Source organism: Netta rufina (assembly GCF_964035555.1).
Source record: "Netta rufina genome assembly, chromosome: 4".
Lineage (NCBI taxonomy): Eukaryota > Metazoa > Chordata > Aves > Anseriformes > Anatidae > Netta > Netta rufina.
The window spans coordinates 68,961,749-68,976,687 of record NC_140127.1 but is presented as its reverse complement, the minus strand read 5'-3'; positions in this window follow the sequence as shown (position 1 = coordinate 68,976,687).

The window sequence follows — 14,939 nt, the reverse complement described above, 5'->3', positions numbered from 1 at the left end:
ACAGCACATGCCCTGAAGCCCCTTCCAGACTTGTGGAGCTGGGCAAAAATAACAAATGTCTTCCTATGAGCCCTCACTGAGGCTGCCTCAGGGAAGCATCCAGATCTGAGAGTAACAGCCCCAGTGATCACAGCCTGCTCAGATCTGAGCATGAAGCTCTGCGGAGAATCACAATCGTGCCCCAAGCGGTACATTTGGGCACATCCAGAAAGGCTGCCCTGATAGCCAGCAGCTTGTGCTTTCCTGGGAGCCAACATTTGCTCTATCAGATAGTTCTGGTCCTACCAAAAGATCCTGAACCCAATCCAAGAGAAATCACTCCATGTCTTTCCTGGGTAGCACCATGGGTATGTGTATATTTTTTTCCTAATATAGACAATAACTGTTCAGGAAATTATTCTTTGTGCTGACCTTCCATCAGGCACTTAGCTAGTCTGCTCAGTAAAGCAGAAAATCTACTTATTGGTTCCAATCAGTCAATGTCAATTTTCCCCCTTCCACACCATCAATATGGAGGAGGCAGGAAAATGCAATATTCTCCAAAAGCAAAATATGGCTAATCTTTGTGGAAGTTGTTTTCAAGCAGCCCCTGGTATTAAATCTGCTGTAGTTGTACCAGCATGTAATCCCTTGTTTTTAATCATCAGAGGAGAGAGAGACCTGTTATTCTCTTATGCCTCCCTACAGCATTTGGCTCCTTCAGCCATTTCTGTCCTGGAGAAGATCACAGAACCACATATTTTGGTGTTTGAGGCCCTTGAGGAGGAGCAGACTCAACAAGCTGTGGTAGGCAGTCACTCCTGTTCGTTGCACACCTCCGTTACAGGGTCCAAAAACAACCCTTTGCCTTCCTGTCCCAGTGCAACCTGTATGCATCTTCCCCACGGGAAGACACTCTCAGGTACTGATGTCATGGGGAAGATGCTCACATCTTCTCTGGGAGGGCTGGGCAGCTGGACAGGACTTTGAAGTGTGTAGGTAGCTCACTGTGGCCAGTGGCTTCAGAGGATTGCCAGTTCTCTTTTACTCTTTTTTCCTAACACTGTCTTTTAGGGACATTTTCTCTTATTTGAGGTCAGTGAGGAGTTTGCCTTGTCTTTTCAGACAGCAATCTGGCCTCTGCTACACACTTTGAAGGGAAACAGAGCAGAGCATTGAATGTGACCGTGCACCATGAGAAAGGCACGGGGATGTTTGGCTGGTGAGGGCAGTAAGAAACCAAAGAAGAAGAGGGGAGATGGGCACAAGGATGGTAAAAGCTGAGTCACTTTCTTACAGGGAGGGAAAGGACCAGGTGGTTTTCCAAGGCGGATACAATCCCTTTCCAGGTGCTTACAAGTTCACACACTGGGAATGTGCTACTGGGTCCCTTCCAACTCAGGATATTCTCTGCTGCTATGATCCTACTGTTAGAAAGGGGAAATCGTATATAACATGCATGTGAAGTGTCCAAAATTGTGGCAGTCTGAGTCTCAGCATTCTTGTTATATAAGAAATGCAGATCTCTGGTGTTTATTCTCCCTTGGACAGAAACCATGCAGCCAACTCTACCCCACAAAGGAGATGGAGGAGGATTTTAGGGCTGATTGATCTGGGCATTATAAAATGCATTTGTGGAAGCACCCTTGTCGGTATGTACATTCCTATCTAATGCTTCAGTTGGAGGTTTATGGCTTGCACATGAAAAACTTCTGCGAATACCTCCCAAAGGCATTTATGGTCAAAATCTCGGCGAACACCTGGAAAATCCAGAATTGGACCGTCTTAATGAGACCCTTCAGTCTCCCTCTTCAAAAAGGCCGTCCCATTCAGAACAGCCCTCACTGCTTCAGCCTGGGGTGTATAAACACCCAACTAATAAAAGTCATCTGTCAAACAGCCCTTCAAACTACCCAATGAAATGTTTCTGCCCCAATTGGAGAAGTGGCAGAAACTCCTGAAAATTTAGATCATGCTTTTGCAAGCGTTATCGCCTTCCAAATAGCCCAGGAGAGAAAAGGAGAGGCCATGCTATACACCCTTAATGACCGGGGAATTTTGTCTGGCAAAGCAAACACCGAGGTCTGAAACCATCAGACTTGGCTCCTGAACAGCACGGTGACTGCTAGATAAAAAATGCAGATAAACACAACACAGGTTGTGAGGCTGGCGGTGAGCACAGAGATCCAGACAGGGGTGCAGGTCCCTGGCTGTAAGCAAGGGATGAGAAAGAGCTCCCAGCTTTTTGTACGGGCTGAGCAGAGATGTTCATGGTGTGAGCAGAGCTGACCAAGCTCTGGACTTCTTCCAGTCCAAGAATGGCAAAAAATGGTTTTTCAGCTAAGATCAAAGCCTGTGGAGAGGCCAATGTACCTGGAGCTATGCCAGGTGGGCATCCCTCCCTTTTTATTATTAATATACCATTATAACCATATGCTTGCAATTTACAATTTCAGCACATGAAGAGTTTTGCTGGTAAAATGGAGGTTTTTAAAACTGCCTACCACTTTTACTGACTTTCACTACTAAGGTCAGAACTCTGCCTTAAACTGAGGGAAGTCTCAGGTGGGCTGAAATGTGCTAGATACACCTCTTCCACCTCCATTTAAGCCTCTTCTAATTAAATTATGATAAGATTTTTTTCTCACAAAGGTCTCAGAGCACAGGAGATACGTGCACATTCGCACCACATCTTACTTTTATTAGGAATTACTATTTATTTGTGAGGTTCATGTTTGTTTTTTCTCTTTTTGAAAAATAAACAGGAGGTAAGTAACCTGAGCCAGTGGCAGCCCTCTGATACCACTGATGATAGCCACTTCACACGATGCCCCGCTATCGACTTTCAGTCTTTGAGAGTGATTTTAATGACATTTTCAGGAATTAGGTTTCCAAAAGCAAGGCTGTTATTGGATATCCAGAAAACAGAAAGGTAAGCACTGTATTCATTACAGCACTACAATGTTATGTTGGCAGAGAAATGCTCTTGAGTTTTCCATCAGACTTGTGCTTAAATATAGAATTTAAGAAATTTTTACAAGGTTGAGGAAGGGCAAAAAATTATTGGCAAAAGGTTTTGAGGTTACAGAATCCAAAGTAATTTTGGTTGGCTGGGCCAAAGCTGGTTAATTTTCCTGAATGCGACGCAGTCCTCATGTAGGTGGTACCAGCTCAAATTTGCTTTCCCTGGATCAGTACATTGCATAGATTTTGTTAACGGGGAAGAATTTAAGTGCAGTACGAGCCCAAGGAGAGCAGGCAGCTCTCCAAAACGGGTACACTCATCCTCCTCATCAAAGTCAATCTGAAGAAACCATGTAAAAGGTGACATTTTAATTATTAGGCAAAATTTCCAGCAAAGCCAAAGGAGGTTTGCTTGTGTGGGAGGGACCTGAGAAGCAGGGCCTCCGTGCATGCATGAGCATGTAGAAGAGGGCAGAAAAACAGTTGTTTATGCAACATTAAAATTGAGAAATGAAGCAGTCAAGAAATGCAGCGTTAGGCCTGAATGCTCAGCTGTAATGTTGCCTCCCAGTACAAAGGGCTAAGCAGCGGTGCTCGTACATCATTACGGATAAATGCAACAGGCAGGCTTCCCGTGGCAGGGCAGGATCTGTGAAAGATGCCAGGGTTGTTCAGTGACAAGACAACCTTTGATTATCCTGCCAAAAAAATAAAAATAAAACACAAGGTTTTAAAATGAGACCTCACCACCATCACGGCCCCACACTTTGAGCTCAATCCCTGCGAGCTGTTCCTTGGTGCAGGGGTCACTTCACACTCTCTGCAGCAGAGAATTATATCTGAAATAAGACTATCACTTAGCTGACCACAAAGCATCTCAGTCTGGATGCCCAGCAGCCCAGTAAGACTCTGAAACCATCACCATAGATTTTAGCTCCTGCAGATGCATGTTGGGGAGCTGGGTGTCCTGGATGGGGGCTCTGAGATGCCACAGTATGGGCAGCCCCTGCACACACAGCCCTGCACACAGCAGGTTATGGGATGAACCCTTCCCATGCAGCATCTCTTCTGGAAGCTGTGCCCCACATTGCAGTACTTATTTCTTCATTATTCCCAGTAATTAGCTGATTTCTGGCTCTTGATCTAGAATGCTTCTCATGGTTGACACATACCAAGCCAACTGGCTTGCAGGGAGTCCCTTACAAAGCCCACATCATCTTTTAGGATTTGGCTGTGCAATACAGCCAAGGCAAGCACAGCACCATTGCTTACAGTGAGAGCTTTTTGAGCAATTGAAAGAGAATGCATGGCTACAAAGAGAAAGGTCTTCCACATCCAGGTGCCTTCCAAATTTCCCAGTGCATTTTGTGCATTGTTTCAAGTGATCCTATCTACTGCTGATCTGACCTTTGTTTATTTTTCTTTCCTCAATGTCTTAGTGATTCATTTGGCTCCAAAAATGGATTTCACTATCATTTCAAGCAACTGTTAATTAGAGTGCTTAATTCCAGCCTCAAAGAAGCCAATGGCTCACATTAAATATCAGATAAGGCAAAACATCTCAGTTTGGTCTGGCTATTTATGCATTTGTCTGATTTCTCTGTAGAATTCAAGCATGAGCAAGATACAGCCAAGGCACAGGAAATCAGATATCACCAACCTCTCAGTGACACTCAAGGAGCATAACCTGCTCCATTTGTCTTAGGTACCTTGAAGTTCAGGCACCAATGAAGCAGATTTGGGGTGAGAAACCTAATGCACAGAAGTAGTAAAATAAAGCATTAAAGATCAACCTCTCTGTTTTCACATCTTAACACCCCAAGCTGCTGAAGTGAGAAAGATTTTTGAAAAGCCATTCGACAAGAGCAATGCAAGCCTGAGAAACTGGGTGAGTTGGTGGCATGTCCCCCAGGTAGGCAGAGATAGAGAGGGTCAAGTGACAAGGGGGATTAAAAAAAAAAAAAAAAAAAAAAAAGGCTTTTCAGATCTCTGCAAATTCTTTTAGACTGGTGCCAAAGCTGCCAAGCTTGACAGCTGAGCTTCTACAGCTAATTAACGTAGTTTACAGACACTGAAATAAAGGTGGGCATTTTCAGAAGGGCCGAGAGCTCAGCTCCGCAGTATGGTGTGAATTAAAGCAATAGCTTCATTAACTATTAGGTCATCTAACACATTGCAGCAGTAACCCTGGGAGCTGAGGACCACTGGCATCCGGAGGAGGATTAACTTCTGGGATCCTCGGCCTTACCCTTGCCTGGATCAGACAGCAGAGGTATTTAATTTCTCTCACCTCTCCCTTAAAAAATATAAGACAAGACAAAACAAAACAAAAAATTGTCATTTGACATTTGACTATTGCCAACTAATATGTGGTTTTAGCTGCCTCATCTTCAGATGCTCAGGATTTTTATTAAACAACCCATTATTCAGCATTTTCCCCAGAAAGCCAAGCACTATTGTTTGAGGGAGTCTAAAATCTGGACATAGATTATCCCAGTTATCCCATGCACAACCATCCCCATCAGCTCCTGCAGCAGGAAACCCCCAAACACAGCATCTCAAGGCTCTGGGCACATCCCAGCAGTTATTTTTTCTGCAGTCCTGCTGCTTCTGTGACTCTTACTCTGGAGCACACCGAACACATTCAGCTGCCCTGGAGCCAGGGCTTTACCTGTGCTCATTCACCATAAAACCCTGTTGTTCTGTGGGAACATCTGCTCGTTTGTGCTCCACCCAAACACCCCACACATTCTTCAGAAATTTCTCTTTCTATAGATCTGGTTGCTTCTTGCCAGCAGCAATACACACACTTGACATGCTAAGAAAAAATATTTAATGGGGGGTGGGTGGGAGGATGCGTTCCTCATAAATTATTCTCGCTGCAGGATGAAGAGTCACAAGCTAACAGCCCTGTACTTTAGGAAACCTGTTTGCAAAAGGAAAGGATCCTGACTGAGTCAGTTAAGGTGAAATACCTGCCATTTCCTCTCCATAATAACTTCAAAAAGCATTTATGACAAGGCACCCAAGTCCTATATTGAACGCTGGTCACTACTGGGTTAAGCATCATGGGGGGCTGTACAACACCCCAGGAACCATACCTCCCATTTGAATTAAATCCATACTTGGTAAATTTTGAAAATCTAGATAATGGTTCAGTTCTGACTGCACTTGTCCCCCCTTTCCTCCACTCTGATGATGCTGGTGTTACTGGGAGTAGAATGACCTTTTAAACGCGTGGTGGTGGCTGGCCTTTAAAACCCTCTGTGAAAGCTCATATTGCAGTCTTTCCTGTGCTTCACACTTGATCTTCAGCCATATGAAAGCAAGTGAGTAATACTTTAATATTTTGTGGCTAGTCGTGCTGGATTTGTTGCTAAAACATCTTCTCCCCGATGACCCAGCGCTCTTCTTTGGAGCTTCATTTTGGGCTTGCAGTGTCTGTGTGTTTTTCTCATCAGAATGCAAACAACACTCTCTGTCTGACTAGACACAGGCAGAAAGCCTTTCCTGAGCTTCTTGTTTTCAGTCTCACTACTTCAGTAAAGTTTCACAAGACTGAGATATGGCACTGAGCATTGCACAAAAGCCTGGCACCCGACCCCTGCCCTCCAAATGACTGCTCTGGCAGGGAGCTGAGCTAGAAAGCCAGGCTGTAGACAAGGCAGGAGAAAAGTACAGGTCCTCCAGCACCCAAAAAGCCCAGCTCTGACTCCAGAACCCTCCAGTATGGTCTCCGCAAACCCAATCCAAAAGAAATATCCCTTTACTTAGTACTTCAGAGAGTTACTTGGCTGGTTTGAATGTTAAGCAAAATGGGCCATTTGTAGGTGCCAGGGAAGTTGGTGGACAAAGTTTCTGAAAAACCTGTTCAAATTGCAGCACTGTGTTTCTTCCCTCTGCTCCTGAAGTTTCAATTAATCCGGTTTGATTTAATCTTTCATAATTGTGCAGTGCGTTTTTATTCAAATTTGCCTCCAGTCTTCCACCAATTAGCACATCCATGCATAAGTGATGGCAGTGCCTCAGATCTCACCAGACTGCCTTGCTCACTTGTTTCACCATCTTCAGCTCCTAAAACGCTTTGGGTGGCTGCCAGAAGCTGAGCATTTTTTCCTTCAAATTCCAGACCAGCTTGTGAAAAGCCCTTTGCGATCACACGGCTACTGCCCTGAAACGTCTCCACATGCAGGCGAACGCTGTTAAATCATCCATGTGCCTTATCAGCCATCCTTTTCCCCTGTGACTCCTAGAAGTGACTCCCGTAGGAAGCCGTGTGCTGATCTTGGCCTGCAGGAGAAAATTAAGGCTGAACAACTGCTATCGAGTTGTTTGAACTGGGTTCCAGCTCCTTCTCTGCCACGTTTAATAGCCTCCATAAATTGCTTAATTCCTCTATAAGATTAAATAGATGGTTATGCACAGTGCTCTCTGGCTTCCCTGTTATCAGTGGTAAGACTGGGATCTCAGCCATGAACTGGGCTAACCGACTGATAAATGCTATCAAGGTACAGGCTGTAGATGCATCTAGGGGCTATCACACCCTGTTGGCTTTGGATAGGGAAAGAGTTTGTCAGAACAGTCTTCAAAGCCCACTCTCCTGACTCAAGATAGAAGATTTACCTAGTCCTTTAGATATCTATGAATTGCAGAGTCAGGTCAACAAAAGTAAGAGGTCCAGCAATTCCCAGCTCTTCACAAGAGATGCTCAGGACGGCCTTTGCCACCTTCTCGCCATCTGCATCCAGCCTGCACTGATGTTGGAGGAGAAATTGAGGGATCAGTAAGTTTTTCTTAGGGTTCCCCAGTGTTCCCATTAAAAACATTGTTGTAATAAATGGGTTAATGCTCTCCTCTCTAACAAAAATCTTCATAAAAGTGGATGGCAATTACAACTGTAACGAACAGACACCAACCAGAGATGAATCAGTTATGTACCTTTTACTTGTCTGGAAACCCACATTATGTCTACGGTGGAAAAGTTCGTCTTAGAGTATATATTCGTTAGCATGATTAGATCAACACCACCACAATATTCAATATTACTTTGCCTTTGGCAGCAGCAAGGACATCTGGGCAAAACAGCGTTTAACATCGTGCTAGTTAAGGCATGTCAGATAATACAGTTTCCAACACGAGGCAGTCTCCCACAACAGACAAGCCATAGCAAAGGAACCAGTTTCAGTGGTCACCGAATGAAAGAAAGTCTTTCTGAGGTTAGACACACGGGATGGGTCAACACCCACCCCAGCAGCAGCCTCTGACAGCAGGGGCAGTCCTGTGAAATGGCAGCTCACGGGAACTAGCCCTGGAGCACCACACCGCCCACACCAACGGGAGCTCTGCATGCTCCCAGAAAAGTCTGGAATAAGGAACTGGGCAGTGCTGGGAGCTCTCAGCTGTCTTGGGGGCTCTTGGAGGCTGGTTTCCTGCTGAACTACCAACTCACACCCACTACAACAGGACACCAGATCAGTCTGTGTTTGTGCACTGGCCACAGCCATGCTCACAAGCATGACCGACATGGACCTGTCCCTCTGCTCCGTGGACTTCCCCAGACCCAGGGATGCTGTCTGCACCCCACTTTCCATCAGACTGCGCTCCTTCCACTCCTGTCATGCTTCCTCAGAGCTGATGTTGTGAAGGTTTCAGTTGAAAATGTTGTCTTACATTATTCACTTAGAATGCTTTCTTATTTTCACATGCTCCCTTTCCAGTGGTTACTTGGCACTCTATCTATGTAAGGACGTGGTAGATGAGGTGTAAATGCTCTAGCTGAATATCTTACATAGTCAGGAACAGCTTCGTGGTCTGATGAAGCTAGAAAACCTTGCTGTGCCTGTAGGATGCTTCCTCCAACTGCTGTTAATGCTCTACACATAAAAAAGCGAAAAGTGTCTGCTAGGTCAAAAATACCCACATACATACACTGTAACCCATTCAGGAGATGTAGAGAGGGGTAAAAGCTGATAAAAGAACATTATGACAGAGAAAAAATATAAATTAAAAAAAAAAAAATCTTCAGCCATGGCAGAGATCAGCATAGGTCGATCAGCACAGCATTGGAGACCCAACCGATGAGCATCACAGCTTCTTGGCATCACTCAGTGAGCTATAAGATGTGCAAAGCCAACTCCACCAATGCACAGGCCACCTTCAGAGGCCTCTGAAGGCTGCTCTGAGCTAGATCAATGTAGACTCAGGACACAGGCACTGCTGACACTTTCCCCAGCTGTAATCCAGTCCCGGAGCTGGCAGTGGGAATTGTCCTGCACCGACTCTGCCCTGCCAGAGGATTCCCCAGTGCATGGGAACTCTTTCTCTTGGCAGCTCAGCCAGTTTTTCTGGTTTGCTTTGCATAGCCATGGTGGAGCTGAGCAGCTGGTATGGCTGCTCTGACCGACTGACTCCCACCCAGCTTCCTAGGAAAACTCTACCATGGGAGCAGATGTGAAACTCAGTGTTTCAGAAAGATTTGCCCTGGCAGAGAGCCTTGGCCAGCAGCCTTAGAAGTCCACAGAGCAGAAGTTATCTTTCCCTCACAGTCAGGAGAGATTTCAAACTTTGCCTTATCTGCCACCCCAGGTGTTTACATGGGTCCCTTCACCAGAAGCCCTGCGTAATGCTTTCTCTTGCTCTCATTGAAAATATGGCAAATTAAAGCATAGGCTAAGCCAAATAGAGGACCATGGACTCTAAAAGGGCCTGTAGATGCGGGAGTGAAGATGGGAGCTCAGCTGAGCATCACTTCAGGACCATCACCCCAAATCCATCTTTCCTCTACAGTGGAGTGACTGAGTACACTGTCTAAATACCTACACGCAGGGGGTGCTGCTGCTGTCTCATGTGTACTCCTCCTCTGTGCCCTCCCCATGCACCAACATCCCATCTGTGGACCCAACAGGAAAGAAAGTCCTCTACAAATCTTTCTGCCTATAAAAATAGGTAACCTCTGCATTCCTTGCTATTAAAAGACAAGACTTGGCTGTATGGATACAGCCCCTGCAGGCAATTATCTCCTTTTGCTCTATAAAATTAACCCTTCTTATACCTGCAAGCCCTTTCCTCTACAGCAACCTCCTACCCTACCTCTCCTCTCCTGGCCACACACCTTTGCTCTATTCCCTGTTAAGGGACATCTCCATGGGTCAATTCTATGTGTTCAACCATTAGAAGATTGTTCTACCTCTTAAAGAAGGTGCTGTTCACTTCTGGGCTAGGATTGAGCAGCTCAGAGAGCAGGCTGGCTACACCAGAGGGCCATGGGACCAGACAGCCTGGGGCAGAGGTGGGAGAAATGAGAAGAACGAGTGAGGGTTTTGTTGTAGGTGAACTCTTGGGTTGTCCTTAGAGAGGCTTTTGGGTTGCCCAAGGAGGGAATCTTGTGTTGTCCTCATAAGGACTCTTGTTTTTTCCCCAGAAGGACTCATTTTGTCCTCCAGGTGTTCTCCATGCAAATGGACGGGACAGGTTTACCATCCCATGCTGCTAGCCCCATGCCAGGGGCAAGGGTTTTGCCTCTCTAGTTGAGGACAGAAAGGGAGAAAGAAGCCCCACGCTCCAGGGGTTTGCAGCCTGGATATGATATGCAAAGTGTCCCCAACATGAGCTATACCAAGACAGTTCCCCCGCATCATCAGAAACAGCAGCACTGCGAGAGAAATATCTTTCCAGTCACAAGCTTCAAAATTATTTCTATTTGCATTGCAATGAATATGCCACTGGCAGGGGCTGAAACTCAGGAGTTAATGTGCTGCAGGTTTATGGTAAACGAATGCTTCTGGAGCCATAATTCATGTTAATTGACAGAAGCTGTCTGCAACACTATGAAATATGCACATCATAGCTGCAAAACAGGAATCCCTGTGTGCATTGGAAAACAAACTGCGCCTTTTGCTTCCAAGCGCCGTGATTACTTCTCTTTTTCACATCAAATAAAAACTGCTAGTTATATCCGCATCTGAAATGAGGTGTGAATAGTCAAAGACGCATCTGTAATGAACCAGCCAATGCAACTGGAAGAGGAACGTACCTGAGGAAGAGTGGACCATTCCCATCCACTCCATGCTTTGATCATAAAACACACAGAGCAACCGGAGAGCTCAGGGCAATGAAAATCATCAGGCAATTACCGTTTGTGTGACCCATTTTCATCACTTCATTAAATAAATAAATAAATAAATAAAAATAGAGGGACAACTGGGGCAAACTGGCTTAGCTCCATTGACTAGAGCACAATCAGCCCCCTAAGATTTGTCTGCTTGGAAAATGCTCATATTCTGTAATTAGAACCACTTTTAATGCCTGAACTGGATTTACAGCCTTCCAGACACATTTAGGGGAATAGGTTCAGTTCCTTAGCAAGGAAATCAGTTTGAAGGCAGTGAGGGGATGCACCCAAGGACCTTTACTGGAAAAAACGAACCACAGATAAGTTTGTGAGGCATAGAGATTTGTGAAGTGAGATTTGAAATATTATGTACAGAAGGTCCTTCACGGCAGCAAGGGAAGCACCTGAACATTTTCATTTTGTCAAGTCATGTCATCACATCAAAGCACAGCTATCCTGTGAAGGCATTTGGGTTTGATAGTGGAAGTCAAAGGAATCCCTAACCAAAAGAAACATCTTGTTATAGAGTGGAATTTTCTTTTAAATGAGCTTTTTGACCCCAAACTGATAATATTAACAAATTATATTTTAGGAAACCATGCTAAAAAATATCTGTCTTGTTCCTATGGAAAATGAAAACTATTTTGGCAGCTATGAAAGCTGCCACAAACAGAATTATCTGTTTACACCAATAGCCGTAGTGGACAGTGTTTGGCCTAAGAAAACCCATCCTAGAACAACAAACCCAGCTAATGGAAGTTAGGTCTCACTCTAGCTGTAAATAGTTTTTCCCCATTCCTTTCCTTATTAATGTTACTGAACTTTAGTAACTTCAAGGAAATGCATTGAAAAGCAAAATCCACCGTCTAGGTTATACTCAATGAAGTCTTTCTTGCCACCACTGAGGTTAGTCAGATTTCATGTGCAATCCTACGTCATGCTGGATGAGTCAATACAGGAGCCTAGGGGTGGCCTGAAGGACATTCACCAGGTTTCTGTCATCCAAAGTGCCTTTCCATCACCCCACTGAGATGGAGGAAAATCCCCATGGGCTTCCTGTGTCCTCCCCTCCCAGCACAGCCCCCCATCTTTAGCAGGGGTCCCACTGAAGCAAGGTACTAGGTTGCTCCAGGCTGGGGAGGCAGAGCCTGGGCAGATGCAGGTTGGGGCATGGCATGGAAGAGGAAGAGGTGAGAGCCAGAGTTGCTCAATCACAGGGATTGCACAAGGCTCAAGGGGTGAGGTCACAGGATGAGGGGCTCACTGAGGTTCTCCTGGGTTTTGCTCTGAAATAAATTTTTACTTATTCCTCCCTAAGTTTTTTTTTTTTTTTTTTTTTTTTTCCCCGCTTAAAGTACTTTTTTTATGCTTTGATAAGCCCCAAGGACCAGCTTTACATCTTACATCCTTTATGCACTAGGAGAAGTAGTGGGTGTGTTATTCATTCACTAAGGGTAAGTGCATACTGAACAATTTCTTATTCCCAAGAGGGATCCCGGTGCATTCAACACAAGTACCTAAGGATCAAGGCATTGCAAGGCGTCACACAGAGAACAGGATTTGGCCCAGGACATCATTACTGAGCCTTAACTTGTCCCTTATATTAGCAGAGCCATTCTGCTGCTTTGCTCCCGCGTATGGAATAAAGAAAACCATGAACAATGCCTTCCCCAAGAGGCCCATGAGCCCAGCCCTGCAATCACCACTCCCACAACTCTTCCTTAGCTTACACGAGCAGCTCCACGTGTGGATGAGGTTGGAGGATCTGGGGGATGAGACCTCAGGTAATCCTGACCTGACCTGACTCAGGAGGGGGGAGGAAGGAACTCGCTCCAGCTGGCTCCAGAGGTGGTTCATCTTGCCAGAGATACCTTGTGCCAGTTCCTTTGAAAATGTGGAATTAATCATCTTTCTGATTAAGTTTAGATACTCCTAGGAGAAATAAGTCAAAGCTGAAGACACTGTCAAAAAGGAATGGAAGAGGAACAATAAGTGTGAGGGCAAATTGTTCTCATTTGGGAGCTGTGCTGAAAAGAGGTGTTAAATTGCAGGATGCTGTGTTTGCTGCTGACAGCCTGCGAGCCTTTCCTCTCCCACCCCAACCCAGATGCTGAGTGAGCACAAACAGGGCTTTTCTTTTGTTTTGAACCTGATCCTGCTCCATTCAGATCAGCCAGGCTTTGTCACTAGTCCCAAGTTCACAGGTGGGGAGTGAACACAGACCCCTACGTGTCCTGCCTGTCCCGACTCCAGTGAAAAGAGCATTTCTGAAACTTGTCAGCCGAAATATTTGCACAAGCAGGTTTTCAAATCCTAGTGTGGACAGAAGGAGCTGCTTTTTAGCAGGTGTTAGCAGGAAAAGATAAAGCTGCTCGGTTGAAAATATGTCATCTTTCATTTAGAAATGTGTCAGTACAAGTGTGTTAGCACCTTCACGCCGAGCCTGGACAAGCCCTGGAGGAGGAGAAGGGCTGAACAGCATGGAGAGAGAGTGGGAAGTTGCTCCGTGGGCAGCCCGGTGCTGCAGTTCTTTGGGTAGGGGAGAGAAAGCAGCTCTCCTCCAACAGGGAATATTTTAGAGCCAAGGAGTTTAGGAAAGTAGTTCGCTTCTGCCAGCATTTTACACCTGCTCCAAGCAATGTCTGAGGATTGTGTTTGAGGCAGCTGTGACCATATAGAGCCTTTTCTGCACTAGGATTCCCAAGGCTGGTGCTTTTGTGGGAGCTAAACCAGGTTCAGCAGTGGTGGGACCACTGCAGGAGGCAGACCCAGCAGGATGGATCCAGCAGGGAAAGGGGTGATCTCTCAAGAGCTCAAGCTCTTTTTGTGCTAGTCGCTGCTGCTGTAGGTGCTTTGGCATGCAATATGGTTTTCTGGATCCTGCACATCCACAGCAAAACCCAGCCTAGACATCTTCACATCCCTCTATCAACATCCCTAACAGAGCTCCAAGTGCAGGCTTTGCCTGGCTTGTCTTTCTCCATGCAGAGTGGCTGCACAGTCCCATTCGCTTGGCACTTCCCCAAGCAGCTGCTGATACAGCCCCGAAGAGACACAATAAAAAGGCTGGGGGAATGTGCAAATTCAATTTAATGTGGAATGAGGGACCAGTTAATCTGATCCCCGAGGAGCACAAAAATATTTAAGTTCATGACAGTGTTGTCAAGGCTCCTATTCCGAGACAAGAACAGCTCTCATCCCTTGGATCCAAACTCCCTCTGTGCAGACATGCCCAAATGACCAGTTTCAAAGCCAACTCCCAATCTGCAATTTGCCACCACATTTCGTATTTTGAGCCATATCTGCGGTTGGCACAAAGAAATGGGTATAAACTCAAACCACGGAGGTATCCAACAGCAGCAAAGACAATGTGAATTGTGATGCTCAGATCTCCATCCTGCTTCCCTGGCACACCATGCTCCCATCCTAACAAATCCAGTATGACACTTCAAGTGGAGTTTTCCTCTTGAATGGCTCTGAAGGGTTATTAAGAATGTTCATGAGGCTTGAATGGAGTTACAGAAAATAAATGGTCGTCAGTGCCAATGTCTCAGTATCCAGGACAGATTTCTAGAGCTATATCCCAACTGCAAGTTGGAAGAAGAAACACTTAGCCCATGTAATGAGAGAACAGAACTTTGAGAACATTAATTCTGAGAGTTCTCTGGCTATTAACATTAGCACTAATTACTATCACCTGAGCTTTCACCCCAGCCTGTTTCTCTGGGCCTGTAGATTAGCTCAGAGCTTCCTGAGTGAAGGCATGGCCTGCCTTGCTGCAGAGCCTTGTCAGGTCTCCCAGCCCTCCTCTCCGTGCTCTGCGCCCCAGGTGTCTGGATCCTGTTCCGACCCCTGTGCCAATTACAGCTGTCTCAGCTGTAATTGT